The sequence below is a fragment of the Peromyscus californicus genome, unplaced genomic scaffold (assembly GCF_007827085.1).
Source record: "Peromyscus californicus insignis strain IS unplaced genomic scaffold, ASM782708v3 Scaffold_3__1_contigs__length_106647218, whole genome shotgun sequence".
NCBI classification, from domain to species: domain Eukaryota; kingdom Metazoa; phylum Chordata; class Mammalia; order Rodentia; family Cricetidae; genus Peromyscus; species Peromyscus californicus.
In genome coordinates, this window is record NW_026294551.1 from 105,650,735 (window position 1) to 105,674,106 (window position 23,372).

Sequence of the window (23,372 nt, forward strand, 5' to 3'; positions counted from 1 at the left end):
GAGAGAGAGAGAGAGAGAGAGAGAGAGAGCGAGCTAGAGATGCAGCTCTGTGGATATTCTTACTTGTGTGTTTGAGGCTATTAAACACCGATTACCAAGGAAAGAAAAGAAACTTCATTCAATTTCTCCATTATTCATTCACTGAGTCTGCAGCATGGACTGACCACCATGTCCTCAAGGGCAGGCCCTGTACTGGGTACAACAGGTGACCAAGTGCAGTTGTGTGCCCAGGTAGTGTTGGCAGACTGGGGGGACAGGTGTGAAGACGAGGGGAGTGGAGATGTGAGGAGGGCAACGACATAGGAGCAAAGGACTTGGGTATCCAGGAAGTAAACCTCTGGGTCTCAGACTGGGTGCCCTATTGTTTCTCAAAAGCAGATCCTGGCCCAGAATGCTGGAAAGGTGGATTATTTGTAAAGTGTATTCGGGGAGCAGAGGATGGGGCACAAAGGAAAGCAGGATGCAAGAACAAGTCCTGAGACTAAACACAAACAAGTCTTCAAGGGTTCATCTAGAAACCTTTTACTAAGCACCCATTTAGAGAACAAATGGAAGAAACATTTACTTCAGACTCCTGCCTCTCTTTGTTTGAGGGCTGCCTGGTGGGGAGGGCAGAGAGGGAAGCTGGTGAATCTGATTAAAGCCCACCTGGTCAGAGCTGGGGCTGAAATTGGCTGAGTTAGAGAAGACAGAGCTCAGGGACAGAAATCAACCAACTTCTCACCCCTCAGGGCTCAAAGAAAATTCTCCAAGTCAGGTATCTGAGATGAACTTTCCAGATTGACTCAAATGTGGTGAGACCAGGAGCCAAAGACATGTAAGGATGGAGACATAGCTAGGCAAAGGGCCTGGCACTAGTGGAAATTCCTAGAGTACAGGCCTCCCTCTGGTGGACAATCTAGGCATAAAGATTCCTACCAGGAAGTATTTGATTCGAAAGGGGCAATGGAAAAAAACTTATTTTTTGATTATAAAGATTGTGAAGCTGGAGATGTAGCTCAACAGTAGAGAGCTATAGCATTGGAAAAAGAAAAAAGGTGTGCATGCAAATGAGGGGGCGGAGTTTGTAGCTGTAGAACGGCGGGTATTGACAGGGAAGGAACTATTGATGGAAAACACACACACACACACACACACACACACACACACACACACACACACACACAACAGCTGGACAGGACAGCGTGTGCCTGTAGCCCCAGTGTGATGCAGGCCGAGCTTGAAGAACACAAGTTCAGGTCTTGGCTACATGATATTGAGTTAAGAGGCTAGCCTGGGATATATAAGTAAAAACATTTTTTTTTCCTGATGTTTGGGTAGCCTGCATGTCTTATCATTGACAATATTGGTAATTTCATCAAACAGGCTGGGACTTGGGTCATTTGACCAATGAAATGTGGTGAAAGAAGCCTACGTCACTTTTCAGCAGAACCTTTGGAGCCAGCAAGTGTCTGGGTATATCATTCCTTCCGCCACAAAAGGCTAAGCCACTAGCCTGTTGTGGAAATGAAGAATTTCTTGTGGAAAGAAGTCTTTTTGTTTGCTTGCTTATTTTTTCAACACAAGGTTTCTCTGTGTGGCCCTGGCTGTCCTGGAACTCACTCTGTAGACAAGGCTGGCCTTGAACTCACAGAGATCCACCTGCTTCTGCTTCCCAAGTGCTGGGATTAAAGGCATGTGCCACTACTGGCTGGTGGAAAGAAATCTTTTTAAAATAAAAAATTATATGTTTGTATTTGTGTGTCTATGTAGGGCATGTGTATGTGAGTGCAGGTGCCTTTGGAGGCCAGAAGAGATTGTTGGATCCTCTGAAGTGAGAGTTCCAGGTGATAGTGAACCTCCCCCCACCTGGCTTCTGGGATCAAACTCTGGTGCTCCACAAGATCAGCAATCTCTCTTACCTGTTGAGTCATCTCTGTAGCGTAAGAAATAAATATTTGTTGTAGGAAAACTTTGAGCATTGGGCTTGCAGCCAGGCAGTGGTGGCACACACTTTAAATCTCAGCACTTGGAAGAAAGAGGCAGGTGTATCTTAGTGAGTACCAGGACAGCCAGGGCTATACAGAGAAACCCTGTCTCAAAAAACAAACAAAAAATAAAAATAAAAAAGAGAATTGGGCTTGCTTGTCACTGCATCAGAACTCCATTTTTTCTGACTAATATACAGAAGAACTAAAACTAACAGAAGAACAATGTATAGAGTCTACTTACTATGGCCTTTCTGAAATCTTCAGAGAGAAGGCTCAGCGTGAAGTTTTTTCTAAGGCAGATCCTGGTTCATATTCCAACTACAACCTGGGAGACTTTGGGTAATTCATTCCCTTCCATGTGGTTTGGTCGTCACAAGTGTCAAATGAAATACTGAGTTGAGCTATAACTTTTGCATGAGACCCTGGGTTTTATTCCCAGCATAAAAAAAAAATTGACAAAAAGGAACTTTTGGTGCAGGGACACTGTGTAGTTGAGAGCAGACTCTCAGTACCTTTGAGTTGCAGCTGTCCTGGTTCTGTGGGGCTGTGGTTATTAGAGCTGTAAGAAGACACCTAGCAAACTAAAGAGACAACCATTATTTTGGCTCATAGTTTCCCAGGGTTCTCAGCTCTGCTGATTATGGGCCTGTCCCAGGCAGAGTCATCAAGTTGGAAGGGTGTGGAAGTGGAAACAGCTGTTCATGTCATAGCAGCAAGATACAGAGAGTGAGGAAGCAGCAAACCAGGGATGAGGTGTATATTCAAAACCACACCGTCTGGGACATACTTTGTAAGATAAATTAGTAAACTGTCTTGTAAATAAAAAACCCAGAGCCAGATATTGGGGTGAAAGCTGAGAGATCAGAGGAATAGAAGAAGCTAGACCCACAAGTTCTTACCACTAGGAAATCCTCAGCCTAAAAGAGTTACTTCCTGTATACCCACGCCTATATACCTTTCTGTGCCCTGCCATCTTACTTTCTCTCTCTGCCCAGCTATATCACTTCCTGTCTGTCTGTACAGACCTCCAGACTTCTATGGTTAACTAGTACTGGGATTAAAAGCATGTGCCACCATGCCTGGCTCTGGTCCCAGTGTGGCCTTGAACTCACAGAGATCTGGATGACTCTCTGCCTCCTGAATGCTAGGATTAAAGGCGTGTGCTACCACTGCCTGATCTCTATGTTTAATATAATGGCTGGCTTTTCCTCTGATCCCCAGGCAAGCTTTATTATTATTCATTTGTTAGAGCACAAATAAAATATCACCACATTTCCTTTTTTTTGTCTAAAATTTTTAAAAAGTTATAACTAATATAAGAAAAACTATATACAATAAGTACAATAACTATATACAATATATACAGGCAATAAGTACATTGACAATGTCTAGTCCATTTGCATTTAACAAATTCAGAGTAAATACTCCATTATCTATCCTATTTTGTGAGTTCAAAATGCACCTAATTCACTTTTCATCCTAACTTGTATTACCAACTGAAAACTATCCTTTGATGTCTTTTCAAACTTATACACTTTATACCTCTTTAGTGAGTTTCTGCTCTGAATTTGTGAACAAGGAAAACTATAAATATAACCATCTAATCTTCAACTCCCTCAGAGACCCGAGAAGGAAATAATAGTACCTAGTCAGACAGGAAGTGCAAACGAGCGACTTCCAAAACAGGTGGAAATGACAGAAACAGCTGGCTGCCTGGACAGTCATCCGAGGTTTCTCTGCAACATTGGGGCATCCATCTTTGGCCTACAGGCTTAGCATATCTGACAGACTCATCTGTAAAGCAGGATTTTCTAAAGATACTTCCTACCTGGCTTTGGCAAGGATTGGCAGTCCTTTCTTTTGTGTCCTGCTTGTCCATTTTGGACAGCATACTGTCTGCAGTTGAAGCAAGGGCACTTTCTTGCCCAGTGGCTAACTTTTGCTGCAATGAAAGTAAACTCTGTAAGGAGTTTCTTCAATGCCCATCATCTTCTCTGAAGTAGATTGGTGCTGCCAGGAGCAGACATGTCTCATTGTCAAAAAAAAAAAAAGAAAAAAAAACTATGTTATTAAAACACCTTAAATGCCATATTCTGTAGATCTCTGAAGTGTTTGAAGATGACCTGCTTATCTAAAATATATCTCGCTTTCACCTTGAAAACATACCTAATATGACTACAAGTTTGATTTAGTGACTGACTACTAACTGCATTTCTTTATTATCCTAAATAGTTGGTAACAACTTTTAAGGACTAGAAAATTGCATTACATTGTTAAATGAACTGTATAGGTACAATACCTGAACAAGATTAGAAATATATGTACAGTATTTTCTAACAAAATCAATCTCAAATTTGTAGCAATATGCATAATTTGTATACAATATACAAAAATCCAATCCAATGTAAAATATTGTAAAATTAGTAGTTGCCTTTTAAAAGTAGATTCAATAACCTACCTTTTTATCTTAACATATCCATATTCTCTCTTTTTTCAGAGTAGATTCAATAATTTACCCTTTATTCTATCATTTCTATATCTTTTTTTCAGAGTAGATTCAATAATCTACCTCTTATCTATATCCTCTTTTTTTTTCAAACAAGAACACTGAATCTAATTCCCTGACCATTAACAATTAACAACTTGTAACCAACCATCCTAAACAATGAAAGCTATCCATAACCCATTGAATGACCAAAAATCACCCACCTCACCTCTTGGGAATGTGGGTGTTGTGTTGTTAAAATTACTTCCTGCTGTCTTGGGGTAAAGGCATCTTTAGGGGATCTTGAAAAGAAAAATTTTGGGTTTAATTGTCAAGTTCTGGGAGAGGTAGCTGTATTCATTTGTTGTCCAGTGTGTGTATAATGTAAAAATGCAGGACCTGTCTCAAGTCCTTGCTCAGGTAGTCTGTGAGGCTGAATCATCTCAGCTACCCATCTCAAAATTGTCCTGAGCAGTTTGTAGTCCAAAGCCGAACTTTGGATGGTGTTTGTCAGCTTAGTGGTATTATCACTGTCCTGATGGGATCGTTGTTGTGGGGCCCCATCATCTTTCTGGAGACTTCAGATTTGCTGTTAGGCATGGTCATGATTCCCTGCAGAAAACCGATAGAGATTCAAACATGAAAACATGTATAGGCAGCTAGATGAAGCCTTTTTCCTAGAATTAGTTAGTACTCTATATGACCATTAATATCATGACAAAAGTTTAAATATATACATATCTTATAGATTTTGATATAGAAGTCATAGCTTAAGAAAAGTTGTGGGGCTTTTTTGGTTTTTTGAGACAGGGTTTCTCTGTGTAGTTTGCGCCTTTCCTGGGACTCACTTGGTAGCCCAGGCTGGCCTTGAACTCACAGAGATCTGCCTGGCTCTGCCTCCTGAGTGCTGGGATTAAAGGCGTGCATGTGCTGCCGCCACCACCGCCTGGTGAAAAGCTTTAAAGAGTCAAAATAGAACCAAAGAATTATGAGATTAGTGGCAATAGAATAGCCCCTTAATTTTGTTTTGTTTTTTCTCTCCCATATCAGATGGCTTTTCTGACATGATACAGAGATTTTGTGTTTTCTTTTAACCAGCGTGCTTGGGTTTGGAGAAGGAGAGAGCTATACTCCAACTCCAAAGCCAGCTTTAATTTTTAACTGAACTGGGACTACATAAAGACCATTTGTGCTATGTGTCTGTAGATAACAGCAGAAACAAACATTTAGGAAGACTTACGAAATTTCATCCTGTTAGATATGTGATATATCAATAGGCAAATTTACTCTTTTTCTTGAGACATTTTTTCTGGATAATTTGTCCTTTTTCTTCAGATGTCTCATTTGTCCAGTGTTCTTCAGATTCCTTAGCCTTCATTCTCCTGAAAGACAAAAACAAAAACTCTTCCCCAACCCTAGCTTTGGGGAGGCTCCCTTTTGGCAAGTTATATCTGATTAAATAAAAAGCATTTGTTAGTATATAAGTTAATTTAAATTTAATGGTCATGCTGCTTGATGAACTATTACCTATTCTAATTAAGATGTCTCTCTCGTTCAAATTGAACCTTTATCAATTTTGTTGGTATCCATAGCTCTTCTTCTCCCATTGAAACAAAAACAAAACCTTGTCCCCAATGTAATACATATCCTGGTTTCCATTCTGAAGTCAGTGCATCTTTAAAGTATACAGGCTGATTTAATTCTGTAGTTTTTTCTATTATCCAATGTCTCTCCACAGCTGTTGTTCCTTTCTCATTACCACTGAGAAAATTCAAAGTTAATAGAGCATTATATAATCTATTTCTGGGGGTTTTTGTTACCCCCTTCTGTCTATTTAGTATATCCTTTAGAATTTGATTTGATCTTTCTATGACTGCTTGGCCTATAGGATTAGGTGGCATACCTGTAATATGCTTTATATTGTAATAAGCAATAAACTGTTTCATTTTACCAGAGACATATACTGGAGCATTGTCAGTTTTAATTTGTACAGGTATATCCATGATGGCCATAACTTCTAGCAAATGCGTGATTACAGAATCAACCTTTTCAAAACTCAGAACAGTTGCCCATTGAAATCCCAAATAGGTATCAATGGTGTGGTGAACATATTTCAATTTTCCAAATTCTACAAAATGAAACACATCCATCTGCCATATTTCATTCCTCTGAGTACCCTTTGGGTTATATCCTGCTGGTAGTGGCGTCTGATTGTAAAAGGAGCAGGTACGACATTTCCTTATAATTTCTTTGGCTTGTTGCTTGTTGCCAGGTTATGGAAAAATCCTTTTTTAAACCCTTACATGATTTTTTTTTTTTTTTTGGTTTTTCGAGACAGGGTTTCTCTGTGTAGCTTTGCGCCTTTCCTGGAACTCACTTGGTAGCCCAGGCTGGCCTCGAACTCACAGAGATCTGCCTGGCTCTGCCTCCCGAGTGCTGGGATTAAAGGCGTGTGCCACCACTGCCCGGCCTTACATGATTTTTTAAAAAATGAAATTCTGAGGCCTCTAGCACATTTCCTATCAATAGTTTATCAATCTCATCATTTCCTTGTGCTAGAGGGCCTGGCAGACCCATATGAGATTGGATATAAGTTAAATATAAGGGGTGATACCTATTCCTGCTTCTATCTTGTAACTCAATAAATAACTAAGTTAATTCTGACTCATCAGGGATAAATTCTGCTGTTTCAATATGTAAGACCACTCTTTCAGCATACTGAGAGTCAGTAACTATGTTGAGGAGTTCAAAAAAAATTCATTAATGCCATCAGAATAGCATATCATTCTGATTTTTGAACACAATTATAAGGACTTTGAACCACTTTACTTAATTTTTCTGACTTGTAACCTGCCTTTCCTTGTTTGTTTGCATCTCTTTTAACTAATTTCTCCCTTTAAGATATCTTAATTGCCGGGCGGTGGTGGCGCACGCCTTTAATCCCAGCACTCGGGAGGTAGAGCCAGGCGGATCTCTGTGAGTTCGAGGCCAGCCTGGGCTACCAAGTGAGTTCCAGGAAAGGCGCAAAGCTACACAGAGAAACCCTGTCTCGAAAAACCAAAAAAAAAAAAAAAAAAAAAAAAAAAAAAAAAAAAAAAAAAAAAAAAAGATATCTTAATTGACTCACCAAGTCTGATGACTGTGTAGAACAGAAGTCCGAGGGAGTTTCAAGGCAGCTACCTAGTGTGGTAGCAGTCTGAGATGGGGATCCAGAGATAGCTCACCACCCACCAGGAGAGAAGAAGCCAAAGAGACTCCTATGTAGGGTGGAGACTCTGGCTGCGTGCAGTTCAGACCTGAGTTGGAAGCCTGCAAGCCCACAGGCAAGCGGCTTTTTAGTGAATTTGTGCCACAAATGTTGGGGTGCCAGATGTAACAGGAATTGCTAAATGGTCTTATAAATAAAAAACCCAGAGCCAGATATTGGGGTGAAAGCTGAGAGATCAGAGGAATAGAAGAAGCCAGACCCACAAGTTCTTACCACTAGGAAATCCTCAGCCTAAGAGAGAGCTACTTCCTGTATACCCACGCCTATATACCTTTCTGTGCCCTGCCATCTTACTTTCTCTCTCTGCCCAGCTATATCACTTCCTGTCTGTCTGTACAGACCTCCAGACTTCTATGGTTAACTAGTACTGGGATTAAAAGCATGTGCCACCATGCCTGGCTCTGGTCCCAGTGTGGCCTTGAACTCACAGAGATCCGGATGACTCTCTGCCTCCTGAATGCTAGGATTAAAGGCGTGTGCTACCACTGCCTGATCTCTATGTTTAATATAATGGCTGGCTTTTCCTCTGATCCCCAGGCAAGCTTTATTGTTGTTTTATTTGTTAGAGCACAAATAAAATATCTCCACGATACTTCCTCAACTAGGTCCTAACATCTGGTTTCTAGAATGTTCCAAAACAGCCTGTGGGGAAAGTTTTATACTCAAGCCAGAGCAGGTATTTACTAATGTGACCCTGGTTGATAATACGTAGGGAGACCAGGGCCTTTGGATCCTAGTCACCTTGGATTAGATTGTCAGCTCTGGCAGTTTCTGGCTTGCCTGGTACCTGGTTTGGATAAAAGTGCAGTGGGGCTGGGACAGTGGCGTCAAGCTGAGGCTGCCTTCCTCTATAGCAGCACAGCCTCTCTCCTAGAAGCTGGTCCCTCCAATGACCTTGCCCAAGGACTGGTGCCTTTGTCCTCCCAGGTTGCCCTCTTTGCCTACTCCACAGAGACCCACTACTCTTCTCCTTTCCTTCTCTCTCCACTCCCCTTTTCCTTTATTATGGAGTTTGTGACCCCTGGGAAAAGACCATATACTCAATCCAATTAGAATTAAAAGATTTATTGATTAGCTGTTAGCAGGACAGTCTCTGAGCCAAACTTGAGATTGCCATGGAGGAGGGGTATGGGGAAGGACTTCTAAAGGGTAAAGCCACATGAAAACCTTCAACTCCTATGCAAGCGGGTTAAAACTGTTCTGTTCTGCTAAGTTAAGTGTTTAAGGCAACTCAAAACAATCTGTGGGTATCTTCATAAGCAAGTTACAGAAGCAAAAAAAAGCAGTCATATAACAAGGAGTCACGGCTGTACATTTTTAGGTGGGGGCCACTGAGTCAGGGTTACTAAGAACTTATTTTCCAGGGACTGGAGTCAGAGATTAACAGCTGGTGGGTGCCAAAATGGATGTCTAGCATCAGATGGAGCCTCTCTAGCCTTAACACTGTGCTCTTCCTCTATCACTACTTTCTTCTCCTCCTGTCTCTCTCTGCGCTTCCTCTATTCTGTCTTGTCTCTCCATGTTCCTCCTGAGTCCTCTAGTTCCTTCTCTGCCTCTCATATTCAGTCCCTGCTCTTGTTCTCCATCTCCTCTCTATCCAGCCCTCTGCACCTACACCTTTCTGTTTTCTTCTGTTTTCATCTCTGTTTAATCTTTTTCCTTTTCTATCTCACCAGCTGCCCCCCATGTCCCCCTACTCTTCATATCAGTTCTCACTCATTTATCCACCCCACTCCTTGTCCTTCCTGCACACACACCTGTGCCTTTCTTTCTCTACTCTCTTTTCACCACATCTATCATTCCCTCCTGGACCCATCTTCTCCTTCCCACAAACACTGTTTTGGAGGACCTAGTCTCCTGTGCCTTTGGTTCCATTCCACAGCTGGCCAAGATCACAGCCTCCCTCTGTCCTGGGTTGGCGTGGGGCACAGAGTAGATGGGGATCCAGTTCCCAGAGGCTGTTCCTGTGTCCCCTTTCTGCCCCACTGCAGCCCATTCTGTGGACAGACAGGGCTCTATCCCAGATCTTCTGCTGAGCTGGCCTCCTCCACCACCTAACAGGAGAGGTTGCTGGTGCAGGATGTATTAGTGAACAAGGTGAACAAGTGGAGCTGGAGCTGGATGTGCCTCTTCATTCCTTCTAGCAGGACTTCCTTCTCACAGACTTTAACCATACTGATCCCTCAGTTAATAAGACTAAGACATGGGGTGCATGCAGAAAACTGTCCCCAGCTCCCCCAGTACCTCTCAGATTGCTGGGACATGGTGCTTCTGGGGAGTGGCTAGCACAGTAAGGAGAGGTCACTGCAGGACATCCTCATTGGTCTCTTGTGGACACTGCTGGCTGCTCATCCACTTCTCACCACCAGGAATGGTCCACTTAATGGGCTATCTTTTCATCAGACACTCCTTTGTCTGGAAGGCCCAGGTACTCTGTAGCTTGAGTTTTCCTGCCTGGCCCACAGTCAGGACAAATCTGTCACCCGCCAGTCCCACAGCTGCTCAGACCCAACCAAGTAAACAGAGAGGCTTATACTGCTTACAAACTGTATGGCCGTGGCAGGCTTCTTGCTAACTGTTTTTATATCTTAAATTAATCCATTTCTATAAATCTATACCTTACCACGTGGCTTGTGGCTTACCGGCATTTTCACATGCTGCTTGTCATGGTGGCGGCTGGCAGTGTCTCCCTCTGCCTTCCTGTTCTCTCAATTCTCCTCTCTGTTAGTCCTGCCTATACTTCCTGCCTGGCTACTGGCCAATCAGTGTTTTATTTATTGACCAATCAGAGCAACACATTTGACATACAGACCATCCCACAGCAGTACTCAGTGTATGTTTAATGACTGTACAAACAGAGCTACCACCCAGGTCTAAATACAGGATATTTTCAACACCCTGCTGGCTCCCTTGGGCCCTTTTCAGTCAATATGTCTGTCTTAGTTACTGTTCTATTGCTATAAAGAGACACCATAACCAAGGCAACTCTGTTTTTTTTTTTTTTTTTGATTTTTCGAGACAGGGTTTCTCTGTGTAGCTTTGCGCCTTTCCTGGAACTCACTTGGTAGCCCAGGCTGGCCTCGAACTCACAGAGATCCACCTGGCTCTGACTCCCAAGTGCTGGGATTAAAGGCGTGTGCCACCACCTCCCGGCTACCAAGGCAACTCTTATAAAAGCACTTAATCAAGGCCTTGCTTATAGTTTCAGAGGGTTAGTCCATGATTACCATGGTGGGAAGCAGACAGGCATGGTGCTGGAGCAGAAGCTGAGAGTTTTACATGCTGATTTGCTGTCAGAAAGAGACATTGGTCCTGGCATGCTTTTGAAACCGCAAAGCACACCCCCACTGACACACCTCTTCCAACAAGCCCACAACTCCTACTCCTTCCCAAACAGTTCCACTAGCTATGACCCAAGCATTCAAACATATGAGTCTATGGGGGCCATTCTCACTCAAAGCACCACAACTATCCAAAGGAGAACATGCTTCTGTTACCACCCCCAGGGTTTCTGTGTGATTGTGACTTCTGTGTGTATTAAATCACATCACGTGCATTCCAAGGTGTGTCAGATGATCTTCCAGGAAGCACAGTCAGACAACATGAATACAAGAAGTGTGTTGGAGTAGCACTGTGGTGGGCAAAAGGAACATGAGGCAGGCCTGGGAGGGACAAATCTCACACTGTGACATGAGTACCACTCACTGTGATCTCTGAGGGTCCCCTTTACCTGTCAAAATGACTGTGGTAGAAGGCAACAAGGGTTTGGTTTATTTTGATCAGATTGTGTTTCCATGGGCACATTTTGTCTTCTGAGACAGTCATTCCTTTTTTTTTTTCAGGGTTTCTCTGTATAACAGCCCTGGCTATCCTCTGTAGACCAGGCTGGCCTTGTTTGAGGCTAGAGATCTGACTGCCTTTGCCTCCCTGAGTTGCTGGGATTAAAAGTGTGTACCACCACTGGCATAACTGGATGTCAATATGTAAAAGATTACAAATAGATCCACATCTGTCACCATGCACAAAACTCAAGTCCAAGTGGATCAAAGACCTCAACATAAATCCAGTTACACTAAACTTAATAGAAGAGAAAGTAGGAAGTACTCTTGAATGCATTGGCACAGAAGATCACTTCCTAAATATAACACCAGCAGCACAAACACTGAGCACAACAACTAATAAATGGGATCTCTTGAAACTGAGAAGCTTTTGTAGGGCAAAAGACACGGTCAATAAGACCAAAAGACAGCCTACAGAATGGGAAAAGACCTTTACCAACCCCACATCTGACAGAGGAATGATCTCCAAAGTATATAAAGAACTCAAGAAACTAGACATCAAAATACTGAACAATCCAATTAAAAAATGGGCTAAAGAACTAAACAGAGACTTCTCAAAAGAAGAATCACAAATGGCTGCAAGACATTTAAAGAAATGCTCAACATCCTTAATCATCAGAGAAATGCAAATCAAAATGACTCTGAGATACCACCTTACACCTGTCAGAATGGCTAAGATCAAAAACACTAATGACAGTCTATGTTGGAAAGGATGCGGAACAAAGGGAACACTCCTCCACTGTTGGTGGGAATGCAAACTTGTACAACCACTGTGGAAATCAGTATGGTGGTTTCTCAGAAAATTGGGAATCGATCTACCTCAAGATCCAGCCATACCACTCTTGGGCATATACCCAAGGAATGCTCAATCCTATCACAAAGATACATGCTCAACTATGTTCATAGCAGCATTATTCATAATAGACAGAACCTGAAACAACCTAGATGCCCGTCAACCGAAGAATGGATTAAGAAAATGTGGTACATATACACAATGGAGTACTACTCAGCAGAGAAAAACAATGTCATCATGAAATTTGCAGACAAATGGATGGAACTAGAAAATATCATCCTGAGTGAGGTAACCCAATCCCAGAAGGACAAACATGGTATGTACTCACTCATAAGTGGATTCTAGATATAAAGCAAAGAACAATCATGGCCGGGCGGTGGTGGCGCACGCCTTTAATCCCAGCACTTGGGAGGCAGAGGCAGGCGGATCTCTGTGAGTTCGAGGCCAGCCTGGTCTCCAAAGCGAGTACCAGGAAAGGCGCAAAGCTACACAGAGAAACCCTGTCTCAAAAAACCAAAAAAAAAAAAAAAAAAAAAAAAAAAGAACAATCAGACTTCAACCCACAGAACTAGGGAGGCTATATGACAGGGGGGACCCTAGGATGACTGTGACTTAGAATAAGTTTTGATTTTACTAAAAACAAACAAACAAACAAAGTGTGTACCACCACTGCTCAGTGAGATGTTCTTTAAGCCCTGATGAAAGTTCATGAGTATCTGCACCCTACTTCCCTTCTACATATATTGAAATCAACTTTCCTTCAGATCACAGGTCCAGATATTTGAATGGAATCAAAACTATCCTTTCTTTCTCTATCTGGTAGGGATGACTTTTTTTTAGCTTTTTTTTTTCTAGGTGTGGCTTTTAATACATCAGTCTTTCAAAATGGGTATCAGATCTTTTGGCCAAAGCTATCTCTTATTATTGGAGGTGTGGCCTTTTTGGAGGAAGCATGTTACTGGGGGTAGGCTTTGAGGTTTCAGAAGCTCAAGCCAGGCCTAGTGACTCACTGTCTCTTCCTGCTACCCAATTAAATATTTTCCTTTATAATAGTTACCACAGTTGTGGTGTCTCTTCACAGCAATAGAACCCTAACTAAGACACATCTATAACCTTAGTTTAATATACTTGGATGGAGCTGGGCAGTGGTGGCGCACGCATTTAATCCCAGCACTCGGGATGCAGAGGCAGGCAGAGGATCTCAGTGAGTTCGAGGACAGCCTGGTCTACACAGTGAATATCAGGAGAGCTAGGGCTACACACAGAAACCCTGCCCCCCAAAACAAACAAACGAACAAACAATGAAACCAACCAATTCAAAACAAAAAAAGTTAATGGATACTATTAATGATCTTTGATGAGGAAAGAGTACAAAATACCTTCTCTACATGCTCAGTCTCTTCAGTGTCCTCAAATTTTAAGGTCCCACACATAGCAAAACTAAGACCCTGAGGAGCCTCATAGAGTTGATTTTAGGTCTTGAGACAGCAGGGACATAGAGGAAGAGTGGGATGTGGTCTAAGGTAAAGTTCAGAGCACAAGGTAACTAGAGGGCATTTTGGTGTGGTGAGGATGTCTAGCAGGCAGCTCAATATCAGCCTCTGTCTCACCCGCTCTGATTCCTGGTAGCCTCCCACTGACTTGGAGCTGCCTGCACTGTGATTCTCCATGGAGCTATGTGAACTCCGGCAAACAAAGTATCTGGAGAGAACCACATGAAATTTTCTTCACACCAAATCTCCCATTCAGGGGAATCAGTCAGTTCTGCCTCAGATTATGGACTAAGAGCTCTAGGGCAGCCATGGAGCTCTGGGGAAAGCAGGGCCTCTTCCACACAGTGCCATGGAGCTCTCATGCTTTGCTCCTGCATCCTACCATTCTGGGGACTGCCTTCAAGCCCATCAAGGTGAGTGTCACAAGCCTCTCCCAGGCTGGATCCTCATGAACTACTCTCCCCAAGCCTCTAATTCCCTCCTCCCCAGGAGGCTTCTCCTGTTCTGGATGCTTCTGCTATAATTCATAGCCACTTCCTAGCTACATGACCATGCATGCACTGTCCAGCAGTCAGGCAAACTGGGCCAACCAGGCAGCCAGGACAGTGGCCCTCCAGGGCCCAGACTCATCCTACCCACCACAGGGAATCCATACAGTACAACCCACACCCTCACAGCCCCTGACACTAGGCAAATTCTGTCCTGTCTGCATCAGCTCTTTCACCCTAATAGTCAGGCCCTGTCTCAGTTTGTCACAGCCCATGTACAGCCCACCTCAAGGACTTACAGTTCTTGTAAAATTTGCCAAAAGTCAGATCCTAATTCCAAATATCGGAGCCAAACTTTTCCCACTACCAGCCTAGAGGTTCCCTTCCAGGGACTGACTGGCAGCTTGATTTTATTCATATGCCCACTTTCAGATGAATTAAATATCTTCTTGTGATTGTGGGCTCTTTTGTGAGCTGGGTGGAGGCATTTCTGGTTTCTAATAAGTGAGCTCAGATAGTTGCTGACCTCCTCTACATCCCTTATTTGGAATCCCTGTGTAGTCGGAAGGTTTCCCTGGCCCTGCCCAGTCCCACAGCCACTCAGTCCCAAGTAAACACAGAGGCTTATATTATTTACAAACTGTATGGTCTATGGTAGGCTTTTTGCTAGCTAGCTCTTATAACTTAAATTTACCCATTCCTATTAATCTATAAGTTGCCATGTGTTCCACGGCTTACTGGTACTTTCACGTCTTGCTTCTCCTGGCGGCAGGCTGGCGTCTCTTCTACCTCTCCTTTCTGTTTCCTGTCTCTCCCTCTTGAGTCTCCTGCCTGCCTCTAATTGGCCTTGCCATAGGCCAATGCAACTTTTATTTATTAACTAATCAGAGCAACATATGTTCACAGCATACAGAAAGCATCCCACAGCATGCCTGCCTCTCTTCAGTCTGATAATGGCCCAGAGTTCACCTCCCAGATTTCCTAGACCCTATCTAAAGCTCTTAACATCACTTGGCATTTCTATATCCCTTACCATCCTCAGTCCTCAAGGAAGGTGGAATGTACCAACTACTCTTTAAAAAACATTCTTAAAATGTCACAGGAACTTCACCTTGACTGGGTGAAATTATTGCCTCTACCTCTTTTTAGGCTCCAGTCTTTTCCCAAGCAACTCTTTCAGTCTCACCTCCTGAACTCATGTATGGGAGATGGCTCTAACCCTGGGCCTCCTATCCAAACCGTCACCCCTCCCTGACCACCTGCTCACCCACCTACTCTATCACCTCTGCTCTCTCCTACAGAGTTTTGCTGACCATTCCTTACCCCAGTCACATGACAACCCCTGCCCACATTGGGGATCAGGTCCTTTTTTTCTCCTCCAGACCAGCACCCCTCAACCCTTTCACCTAAATGGCAGGGACCCTTCAAGGTAATTCTTGTAACCCCCACAGCTGCTAAGCTCAAGGGCCTTCCCCATTGGATTCATCTGTCTCACCTGAAGCCTTTTACCCCACCCCCAATCCAGGGGAATTCTTCTTCATATACAGTGATACAAACAAGGCTCTGCTCTCTTAAGTTCCAGAGGACGCCAAGATCAACTGCTTTGTCTCCAATTCCAGAAGAATGAGGTTTCATCCCACAACCGTACTCAGTCCCACTGGATTGGGAACCCCATGTTTTTTCTTCCTGATTCTTTCTCCACATTATCCTGTCTCTACCGACCACATTCTGCTTCATCAGTTTCCCTCTGTGTTTCTAATAATATATTCAAATTTCTAATTAACTATTCAGCTGTTACAGGACTACTATTAGCCATAGAATCAGAGGTGCAAGGATCATCAAATCTACCCAGGTGGTAAAAAATAGTAACACTGTGGAGGTATTCACACCCTCAGACTCAAAAGGGTCTGGACTTTGCAAAAAAAACAGACTTTAATATAACAATGTATTACTGTTAAATGCCCTCAGCAGCCAATCACCTGTGTCTAGATTTCCTAGACCCTATCTAAAGCTGGGGGGTAGGAAGGGGGGCTTTTCTTGAGGTAGCTGGATGCTGAAATAATAAAAGGAAACAGATGCCTTAAGGTTTGTCTCAGGTGAAGATAGAAAGCCTAATTGATGATAAAAATAAAGCATGTGGGGCTAGAGAGATGGCTCAGAGGTTAACAACACTGGCTGTTCTTCCAGAGGTCCTGAGTTCAATTCCCAGCACCCACATGGTGGCTCATAACCATCTGTAATGAGATCTGGTTCCCTCTTCTGGCCTGCAAGGATACATGCAGACAGAACATTGTATACATAATAAATAAATAAATCTTTAAAAAAAATAAAGCATGTTCCAGATTTCTCTCTCCCTCTCCCTCTCTTCCTCTCTCCATCCCCTCCTCTCTTTCTTGCTTACACTAACTAATGGAATTCTGATAGCAGAATACTAAACATTATAATATCATGGCTACCAGCTCAGGACTTTAAATTCTCTTTGGGTGCTTCTTAATATGTTTAAAATATGTCTCCTTCGTAAACTTAAAAATTATTCTGAGCTCCAGAGCCAGCTTGGACCCACCCGGAGAGGTCAGATCCACTTCAGGTAAGTATCATTCAAACTTTCCTGGTCCTGGGACCCCCTCCCTCATTCTGGGACCCCTCGGAGACATCCTCCCCCTTCATCTCATTCCCCCTTTCCCTCTAAGGTAAAATTTTTTTCTAAACTTCCTTTTCTGCCTTGCCAGCACCTTGTCAGATCCAAGTGGTTATGGATGATTCCACAGGGCTAAAAGCAGTGGTGAAGACAATTCAGCTACCTCAGAACATCCAGCTACCTCAAGAAAAGCCCCCCTTCCTACCCCCCAAAATTAACCAATGCCCACCAAGTCAGCTGGAAGCAGTTCCGGGAGACACGGTGCCCCCATTCCCGTTCACCTGCCACTCCTAACCCCTTGTTTTTATAATAACAAAAAGGGTGGAATATTATAATTGTAGCCACTTCCTAGCTACATGACTGCATATGCGCTATCCAGCAGTCAGGCTAAATGCTTAGTCACCCTAGGGCCTTATGTACTACATAATCCGTGTGCTGTGTGGTCACATATTCTGCGCACAGTGTGATCATGTAATCTATGTGCATGCATGGCACAGCTATGTGAGCCCATATGCGCATGCGCAAGGTGACCTATAAAAGATTCCACCCAATACCTGCTCTCTCTCCCCTGAACTATCTATTTCCGGTAGGCCTATTCATGTTCTTATACTTTCCCCTCCCTAATAAAACTCTTACAGTGGGTTCCATTGTACCTCGTGTTCTCTGTTGCCTGGTAAACAGTGTCGCAAATAAATAACAGCTTCCATGATAGGGAATCACAGCTCTGTGATAGCCAGTGTGTTTGTCTGAAAACAGTTAAAGCCGAGAGCTGGGAATAGCTCAGTAGTAGAGTGCTTGCCTGGGATGTGTGAAGTCCCAGGTGAAATTCTTAGCAATGAAAAGGCAGGCTCTGGAGAGTGGCTCAGAAGTCAGGAGAACTTGCTGCTCTTGCAGAGAATCTAGCACCCATTTGGTGACTTACAGCCACCTATAATTCCAGTTCCGGGGTACCTGATGCCCTCTTCTGGCCTCCTTGGAAATCAGACATGCACGTGGTATACATACACGTGGGCAAAGATTTATATGTATAAGATAAAAACAAACCTTTAAAATAACCAAGCAAACGAACAAACAAACATCTGAAGCCCAAAAAGTAAGGATGTGACCAATTGAGTTCTCATTGTGGGGCATATGGCTAATGTTCCATGCATGTCTGCTATTATTTCCAACTTCTATTAATCTCTTTCCTTGTCTGCAAAAGATGTGTCAACCAGATCATGGTGGGGAGAAGTCCATTGTGTTGCCTCAGGCACCTGAAAAATTTTCAATGTCTATCACAGCCAGCTTTTCCTTGTATTGCAAATCCCTGTAACAGCATCAGGTGACCTTTTTTGGGGAGGTGTGGGTGAACTAAGGATCCTGTTCCCTTACCTACATTAAACATTCTACAAGTCTGACTGGCAAAAACTTCAAGGACTATGGGGTGCTGAAATGTTATAGGTCAGGGCCCAAGGTATCTTGGGCTACCTTAGCCCCTAAATAGCCATCCATTCCTCCTGCTGCATGTGCCCTAACACCCTCGTGACTATTGGGTACATCTTTTTGGAATGTACAGATAGACCACTATTTTCTACAACCCAAGGAGTTCAAGATCAATTTGGGTTAATAGTAAGTTCAAGAGTATTATGAGACCCTGTCATAAGCAAGTGTCTTAGTTAGGGTTTCTACTGCTGTGACAAAACCCCATGACCAAAAAGCAAGTTGGGGAGGAAAGGGTTTATTTGGCTTACACTTCAGCATTGCTGTTCATCACTGAAGTAAGCAGGACAGGAACTTAAACAGGGCAGGATCCCAGAGGTAGGAGCTGATGCAGAGGCCATGGAGGGGTGATGCTTACTGGCTTGCTCAGCCTGATTTCTTATAGAATACGGGGTCACCAGCCCAGGGATGGCTCCACCTACCAGTAACAACTGACACCTTGTCACTACTAAGCCGCAACCCTTTCTTTCTTATTCATCTTCAAGATCTCACATCAAAAACATAAATAACTTTAAAAAGTCCACAGTCTTGAACTGGACAGATGACTCAGTAGTTAAGAGCACTGGCTGCTCTTCCAGAGGACCTGGGTTCAATTCCCAGCAGCCATGTGGTAGCTCACAACCTTCTGTAACTCCAGTTTCAGAGGATCTGAATCCCTGGCACAGACATACATGCAGGCAAAATACCAGTGTACATGAAATAAAAATAAATAAATCTTAAAAAAATTCACCACAGTCTTTACAAATTCAAACACATTAAAGTTTCAGTCTCTTTAAAATAGCCAATCTCTTTTAAAATCCAAAGTCTTTTAAAATTCAAAGTTTCTCAACTGTGGGCTCCAGTAAAATACATTCTTACTTCAAAAGGGGAAAATCAGGGCAGTCACAACCAAATCAAATCAAAACAAAATTCCAACCATCCACAGAGATCTTAACATTCAATGGTCCTTTTAGCTCTAAGTTCCAAAGTCCTTCCACAGTCCTCCCCAAAACATAGTCAGGTCTGTCACAGCAATACCCTACTCCTAGTTCCAATTTGCCTTCAGTTGGCAAGGCCAGCAGAATACCTTCACAGTTTTGCCTCAAGGATATATTAACTCTCCTGTCCTGTGTCATAACTTAGTCTCTTCCACAAAATATCACACAGGTGCCCCAAGTGAGCAGGAGACAGCAACCACTTTGAACTCATTGGTGACACATACTTGTATCAGAGGATAAGTCCAACCAAAATTCAAGAACAGATATTTGTGTTTTCTTTCAATTTCTTTAACATCAATGAAAAGAATATCAATGGATATCATATTTGAGATACTAAAAGGATGTCTCCCAAGGGACATTGCCACCTATTCTAAATTTATAATGTGTTTGCGGTTGTATGAGAGATGTTTAGGTGTTATTATGACCTGATTATTGTTTTCATTTGGAAATTAATTATGACCTAAGAACATATGATTATGTGTCAGATTGACAAGGGGTAGACTTGTGATGGCTATTCTTGGTTGTCAACTTGACTATATCTGGAATGAATAACAATCCAGAAATAGAAGGCACACTTGTGATCCGGATCTTGGGGCAAGAGGACACCATGCCTTTGATCTGGACCTTGAGGCTGGAAGATATAGGCTTTTTTTTTTTTTGAGACAGGATTTCTCTGTGTAGTTTTGGTGCCTGTCCTGGACCGGATCTTGCTCTGTAGACCAGGCTGGCCTCAAACTCACAGAGATCCGCCTGGCTCTGCCTCCCAAGTGCTGGGATTAAAGGGATTAACCACTGCCCAGCAAGATATAGGCTTTTGATCTGGATTTTGAGGCAGGATGACACATAACTTTAATCCAGACCTTGAGGCAGGAAAACACACATCTTCAATCCAGATCACGATGTGGGAAGACACACCTTTCATCTGGGCCACACCTTCTGCTGGAAGCCTATATAAGGACATGGAAAGAAGGTTTTCTTTTTTGCCTGCTTGCTCTCACCTTGCCAGCACATCCATTCCTTCACTGGCATTGGAGTCTACTTCTTTGGGATTCCAGCACATACAGAAGACCAGCTGAGACAACCAGCCTTGTGGGACTGAGCAACTACTGATTCTTGGACTTTCCATTTACAGAAAGCCATTGTTGGATTAGCTGGTCTGCAGACTGTTGAGTCAGTCCGATAAATTACACACACACACACACACACACACACACACACACACACACACACACGCACAGCTTTTTGTTTTGTTTGTCGAGACAGGGTTTCTCTGTGTAGCCATGGCTTTCCTGGGAATCACTCTGCAGACCAGGCTGGCCTCGAACTCACAGAGATCTGCCTGCCTTTGCCTCCTGAGTGCTGGGATTAAAGGTGTGTGCCACCACCGCCCAGTTCCAGGGGGAATTATCATTCTTCGGAGCTTATTGTGTGAATCCAGAAGTCGAGTGGAGTGGAGTGGAGGAATGGAGTGGAGTGGAGGAGTGGAGTGGAGGAGTGGAGGAGTGGAGTGGAGGAGTGGAGGAGTGGAGTGGAGGAGTGGAGTGGAGGAGTGGAGTGGAGTGGAGGAGTGGAGTAGGGGAGTGGAGTGGAGGGGAGTGGAGGAGTGGAGTGGAGTGAAGGGGAGTGGAGTGGAGGGGAGTGGAGTGGAGGGGAGTGGAGTGGAGGAATGGAGTGGAGTGGAGTGAAGGGGAGTGGAGTGGAGGGGAGGGGAGGCGACGGAGTGACGCCAGTGCCTCTCTTGTAGAGTATCTCCTCTGCCAGGACAGCAAGGCACAGAAGGCCACTTTCTTTCTCCACTCCCAAAGCTAAAAATGTCATCAGACAGCATCTGAGACTTGTAGCAGGTATGTCCCAGCCTCCCAGTAACCACATGCCTCATGTCCCCACCAGAGTATTTAGTAAATGCCTTGACTTGACCTTGCTTCATGCAGGAATGTTATTGGGGGCAACATAAATCTGTGTCTCCAGTCTATGGTCATTCACATTTGGACAAAAATAATGTCTCTTATTCCCTTGACTGTGGGAACTACTAACACTTTACTGTAAACATTCTCAAATACACAGACAAGTTGAATTGCTCGGAAAACATCTATATCCACAGTGTGTACCTTCTACTTTTTGTTGTTGTTGTTGTTTAAGACAGGGTTTCTCTGTTTAGCCCTTGCTGTCCTGGAACTCACTTTGTAGACCAGGCTGGCCCCAAACTCAGAGATCCACCTGCCTCTCCTCCTGAGTGCTGGGATTAAAGGTGTGTGCCACCACTGCCCAGCCTACTTTTAACATTTTGTTTTATCTATATATATATTGTATATATCTACCCCTCTATATATCCATCCAATTTTTTTGGTGGATTTAAAAATAGGATGCCATTATCAATGCACCTCCCCTTAATGCCTCTTAGGTTCCAAATTCCTTTTCACCTTTCATTCACAGATAAATCAAGAACACGTGTGTGTGTGTGTGTGTGTGTGTGTGTGTGTGTGTGTGTGTGTGTAGAGGGGAGGGAGGGAGGGAAGAAGGGAGGGAGGGAGAGACAGAGAGGAGAGAGAGAGGGAGAGGGAGAGACAGAGAGGAGAGGGAGGGGGAGAGGGGAGAGGGGAGAGGGGAGAGGGGAGAGGGGAGAGGGGAGAGGGGAGAGGGGAGAGGGGAGAGGGGAGAGGGGAGAGGGGAGAGGGGAGAGGGAGACTGAGACTCACTGTGCAGCCCTGGCTGGCCTGGAATTGGTTATGTAGACCAGGCTGGCCTTCAATGAGATCCTCTGCTTCCTGAGTACTGGGATTAAAAACATACACCATCGTGCTCTTTCCATTCTATAGTATTTACTTCACATTTTGCCTTGTCAGTGTTTACTCCAAGCATCAGAACTGTCCTCAGTGAGAAATCATTAAAGGTCTATTTACTCAGAGTCCTTCCTGATGGACATTTAGGTTGTTTTTTCATATTGTCATTTCTATCTTTCTTTTCTCTTAATCTAGGCAAGACAGGAACACACACACACACACACACACACACACACACACACACACACACACACACACATTTTACATATACACTCCTTCACAGCAGGAATGTGGTGCCCAGAGAATGAGTTTAGGAGTCAGCTCTCTCCTTCCACGTTAATGTAGGCTCCAGGGTTTGAACTCAGTTCACTAGGTCGCACAGCCTGCTGAGAAATTAATTTCTTTTGGATGTGCATGTCATTGTTATTTCATATGGAGTGATCTAAAGAGAGTCAAAAGCAGTTGTCATAGCTGGTGAACAGGAGTCATCATGCTTTGAGGGACTGGCAGAACAGTGACCAATAACACATATTGGCACTAGGAACTCAGTGGGAGGGGATTTTGTGAGCTGTTTAAAGAATTCACCTCTTAGACCAGGGTAGGGACAAAAGGAAACATTTATTCAGTATACTTTGTAGTGAGCAGCAGGTGTGGTAGTGACATAAAAATCATCTGGTGGAGCCCAGTCCCAATGGAGACTTCTACAAAACAACTCCACATCTAAGCCTTAGGAAACACTGCAGAACAGGGGCAGAGGATCAGGGGTTTGCTGTCAAATTCTGTCTCCTAGGAATGTCAAAAGCTACACCTATAAAGTCTCACCACCATGAGCTGAACAAGGATGACACCTGTAGACAATGCTAATGTGGCCAGGGAAAGATGAGGTCTTAACCATACCTAGACAAAGAACTGCAGGCCATTAAGGAATGCTGAGACTGAAATAGTCCTCCCCAGGGATGAGCACACCAGTTGTTTATCCAAAACCAAATGGTCAGCCCTGAAAACATACAAAAGTAATAATATACAGATCAAGCAGGTTATATTTAGGAAGATATATGTGTATATAATATAATATATATAATTTATATTTATATAATAATACATATACATTTATGCATGTAACAACAATTAATGGAAAAAGAGGCCACAGATGTGAAAGAGA

At 43.5% G+C, this 23,372-nt stretch overlaps 2 long non-coding RNA genes across 2 annotated transcripts; both read right to left on the reverse strand.

Moving 5' to 3' along the window:
• Positions 1–2,811: 2,811 nt before the first annotated feature.
• Positions 2,812–6,738, reverse strand: LOC128123322 (uncharacterized). Its single transcript, XR_008222648.1, has 2 exons — positions 5,696–6,738; positions 2,812–5,067 (listed from the first exon to the last, which is right to left on the reverse strand). It is a non-coding gene; the product is annotated as an uncharacterized LOC128123322 (long non-coding RNA).
• Positions 6,739–11,566: 4,828 nt separating this feature from the next.
• Positions 11,567–23,215, reverse strand: LOC128123320 (uncharacterized). Its single transcript, XR_008222647.1, has 3 exons — positions 23,108–23,215; positions 17,180–20,377; positions 11,567–16,341 (listed from the first exon to the last, which is right to left on the reverse strand). It is a non-coding gene; the product is annotated as an uncharacterized LOC128123320 (long non-coding RNA).
• Between the last annotated feature and the right edge of the window lie 157 nt (positions 23,216–23,372).